Genomic DNA, 4,871 nt, shown 5'->3' on the forward strand with positions numbered 1-4,871 from the left:
GCTTGGCTTATATTTCTTAACCCAAAACCAAAATGGCGTTTCCAACCTGATTTTTATTCCAAAGTTGCCTTCAGTTGTTGCGTAAGGTTATCCGCCGGTTTTCAGTAAAATTTCATATTTTCTGTTATTCAAGTCTTGGAATTGGAAATAAAAAGAACTGTGATAAAATGGAACAGGTAGCAGCAGCGGTGGATTCGGAAACGTACCGAAAACTGAAAGGTATTTCTGATAATTTTTAAAATTTATTTTGTTAATAAATAGAAATATATACCTATTAGATTCATATAAATAATTATTGAATACTTTTTATAAAGGCTTTCGTTGTCATATTCATGACTGTGGAATAATTGTACCTGGCCATGTGGATGATTTAAAAATGCATTTCCGGAACAAACATAATTTAAACACGAGCCTTGTTGCAGATGTTCCTTTTGTTTGCTCCGAGTGTGGCTCTTTATACAATCGATTTAAAAATTTAAAAAGGCACATCATTGATTTTCACCCTCGAGGAAGCAATCTGAATGAATCAGTAGATGAGCCTAGCACTCTGAACATGTCTTGCCATTCGGATTTCGATTCTTCTATGGAGAACGAATCAATCCAGGATCCAAATTATTCTCAAATAAAAAACCGATTCTTTTTTCAACCTGCCATTTCAACTTCAGAAATGGCACAACTAGCGGAAAAAATCATAGTAGACATGCGCTGTGATGTTGGCCTCCCGGAAACGAAGATCCAAGATTTTATAAACGCCACATCCGAACTTCTTGGTCAGTCTGCAAGGTATCATCTTGGGATCTTCAAATCGTTTTTGCGGGACAGGTGTATAGCCTATGATGATGTCGATGTCATAAGCACTATAAATAAATTTGAAATTCCGAATGTGTTCGCGAATGTTCGCACGCCTAAGAACAGTGTCTCGCATTTGGCAGGTGTTGCCGGATATGCTGTGCCGATTCCAAGAGAGGAGATTTTGGGAAGAACTAAAGTTATCAAGACGTCCTGTGTCCATGGTAACCCAAAAAAAGTTGTGAAACGAATTACACAGGTCAAACAAGCAGCACACTACATACCAATAATCGACACACTCGCACTTGTTCTACAAAACGCGCAGGCTTTGGATTCAATCCGGGCTGAGGTACCACAAAACGGTGTTCTACAAGGATTCAAAGATGGAGAGCGATTCAAGAATCATCCTTTTCTAATCAGCTACCCCGATGCCTTAAGATTGTCGGTTCATTTCGACGATGTGGAATATCTGAACGCATTGGGCTCACGAAAAGGAAACAAGAAGCTAACGAATGTCAGCATCAAAATTGAGAACTTTAACTCTATAATTAATTCTCAGACTGATAGAATTTATTTAACTTTATCAGTGCAAACTAAAGTGCTAAAGAGATATGGTTATGCGAGGACACTGCGACCCTTCATTCAAGATTTACTTCGCTTAGAATCCGACGATGGCGTCCGGATCAAGGTGCGTGGAGAAGACCATGTTTTAAGAGCAGTGCTAGTACATGTGGTTGGTGACACCTTAGCGATCCACGATGTTTTTGAGCTGATGGGACCACAGGCGAAATTGTTTTGTCGGAGATGTTACATAACACGAGATCTATTGCATCAAGGGTTGTTTGGAGAGGTGCATCGTTTGAGAACTGCAGATTCTATCGGAGCAGATTTAAGAGCAATAGCGTCTAAGGTAAAAATGCCTTCGGAATGCGGCATTATTCGAGAGTGCTCACTTCACCAATTGAAATTTTTCAATTTATCACTCAACAATACATTCGACCCGATGCATGACATCCTTGAGGGCGTAGCTATGATGGTCATGAAATTGATTTTAAACAATCTAGTGAATGGCCAAAAACTAATCTCTGTTGAAAAGCTCAATGATTTAATTCGAACTTTTGACTATGGTATTGCTGAAATAAAAGATAAACCTTCTCCAAATTTTTCAGTAGCAAGTTTGAAAACACGAAACCATGCTATCAGTCAGTCTGCCGCTCAATCATGGACATTACTCAGAGCTTTTTTGTTTATCCTTCACACCGAATTGACTAATAATATCAACTATATTTGTTTGATTGGATCATTATTGAAAATATGCTTTTTCTCCTTTTCAAATAAGCTAACATTTAAACATGTAGAAGAGCTAGAAGTTGAGATCAATGTATTTTACTCCCATTTCCAGTCATGCTTCCCTGATATTAAACCTATTAACAAATTGCATCATATTTCACACTACCCCACTATCATCCGTGAAGATGGACCAGTGGCAAATCATTCATGTATGCCCTACGAAGGTAAATTTAAAGAATCGAAAAAACAAGCAAAAACATGTAATAATTTCATGAACTTGACCTTCAGCCTCACGAAGCGTTTAAATTTGAAGCAAATAAACTCCATCATTAATCATAATTATGACATCCATTCTATATCTATACTATCGTCTTCTGTCATTGCTAAAAATACATTAGAGTTCTCTTCTTTACTATTTGATTTCCCAGATACTATAACTACTATCAAGAATATGCAAATCAACAAAACTAGTTTCCGCCCAGATTTAATTGCAAAGTACGTTTTGTGTGGCGAACTATTTTATGTTGTTAATAACGTTCTACGATGCAAAGATTGCATGTATCATAGAAGAGCTGCATTGCCTAGAATTTTGTGAAACGTATAACAGTTTCAAAGTGGAACACACGAACAAATTTGTTCGGATTTCGAAAGATAATCTTTTCACGCGAAAAACGTACAGTTTATGGAGGCTAACTGGCGATGACAGTAATTCGTTTTACATTAGTTTGAAATATAACGATGATTAGTCTATGAAATACAGTTAGCGAAAAGGCACTAGTTTTAAGAATATAATATAATATGTTTATATTGTTTACTTTGAATCAAACTACAATCATGTATCTGTTTAAACCGAAATAGTATGTAAGCCATTGTTAATAAAATGTTAATAAAACATCCAAATGCTTCATTTCAATCAAAGAAACCACGTGAAAAGTCAATAGAAGTTCGCTCTGAATGCTGGTCAAGGCTACATCATAGCGACATGCTCAGGATAGAAATAATTTCAACGAATCAAACTAACTCATTGTACTCATGCATTTATTTGTATAATTTTGCAGCTGAAAAAATCAACGATGCGTCTCTTACACTTTTACAAGAATCGCATCTAGTAGATCTTGGGATTGAGAAAGGACCTAGGCTACTGATACTACAAATCGCAGAGAAATTTAAGTCATTTAATGAAAAACAGAATGATACTGCGGCTGACCCGCCTATGCAGGTTTGTTTTATGTCTTTGAATCATTTCAGCTGCCAAATCCAACAGTTTTCTTGTTTTATTCACATCTCATAGGTTTCTCGTCGAATGTTTGAGGCTGACGAAAAGTTTCGGCATGATATTTTGCTCCCAATACTTGACCAAGGCAAAGTACCCAATAAAAATGACCTTAAATTGATTACCAAAACTGCATGTCAGGCAATGGTTAAACAAATTTGGGAAGGTCATATAGGTATAAAAAAAAAACAAGCATAATACAATACATTTGTTCTAAACAACCTAATTAAATTTGCAGTTACCCATCTGCAGAGGCACAGCATATCCTTGCTAAGGATATAGTTGCACTTTTTCCGCAGCTGAGGTATGACGAGACGAAGCCGACTGGTGCACCAGATGAGGTATTGTTTTAAATACATAGGTAGCTTAAAGATAAAGATCATTTTTCTTGTAGTGGATTTTTTTCTGGCCTCATGGAGGATCTGAACGAGGACCTCATAGCGGGCAGATTTATCACCACATCCGAAATGCCATCAAACGATTGCCTGATGGAATGCGAAAATTCAAACGCGCTAGAATGGATTCGCACACGGCTGTCGATTCGGCAATTGTGGCTCGCGCTCGTTCTTTGCGCTCAATGGAAGCAGCGGAAAAGTCATTTGTTTCTAAAGAAATGGAAGCATGCTTTCCACTCCATCAGATGTTCCTGTTCGAGAAAAAACTATTGATGACTTTGCGGACATGTTTCCCTATTTAATCAAATTTCAAGGCATACTGGTAATTTATGTGAAATGTAAGGGGTTAAACTTATAAAGCACTATGAATTATTACAGATTCATCAAACTTTCTCTCGAATTGCTCCAGCATGTGATCCGAGGCCAGATTACAAAGGCGTACTGGCAAAATGTTTGCTGTACAATTCCCAGCGGTATATCAACGTAGAGGATGGTAAACATGGCAATACTAGGCTGATTGTGTATCCTTTTGCCACTCAACATTTTTCGTCTTGATCTTGATTCACTTATATCTTCTTCTTATATCTACACTTTCTTATATCTTCTTTAAAATACTCTAATATGTACATCATACTTACATTCACAGAATATATCCGTGCACTGCTAAGGATCTATGATCAAATGCCAGTTCGGGGAGTCCAACGGAAACTCAATAGATTCCCGTCTACTGAAATGCATGCCGTGGAACATTTGGTTCGAAGGATCAAGGTACAAATTGCCCTGCTATCATAAAACATATTTTGTAAATGGTCACCTAATTACAGCCAACCACCAACGGATTAGATTCATATTTGGAATCGATGTCGGACGAGTCCCATCCACTCATCGTGTGCATTGCAGAACCAATGAAGACAGGCCCACTGCATGTAGTTTTGAATAGAAACGTAACGGTTCCAGTAAAAACTTCAATCATCGCAATTGACATCCTCTTTCGGAGCTTCACAGTGTTCGGTGTCCCTGTCCCATCCGAACTTATAATGCTCATGGACTTTCTGGCCTTGGTCCTTTATAAAACGAAGAATCAGAGCAACAGGATTACTGTAAATAAGCTTGCGGCCCTGTTC

At 37.7% G+C, this 4,871-nt stretch overlaps 1 long non-coding RNA gene across 1 annotated transcript; it reads left to right on the top strand.

The window, feature by feature from the left end:
- Positions 1–3,588: 3,588 nt before the first annotated feature.
- LOC134224071 (uncharacterized) lies at positions 3,589–4,515 on the top strand. The gene is made up of 4 exons (XR_009982833.1): positions 3,589–3,693; positions 3,747–4,069; positions 4,126–4,240; positions 4,394–4,515. It is a non-coding gene; the product is annotated as an uncharacterized LOC134224071 (long non-coding RNA).
- Positions 4,516–4,871: the final 356 nt, after the last annotated feature.

Source organism: Armigeres subalbatus, chromosome 3 (assembly GCF_024139115.2).
Source record: "Armigeres subalbatus isolate Guangzhou_Male chromosome 3, GZ_Asu_2, whole genome shotgun sequence".
Taxonomy (NCBI): domain Eukaryota; kingdom Metazoa; phylum Arthropoda; class Insecta; order Diptera; family Culicidae; genus Armigeres; species Armigeres subalbatus.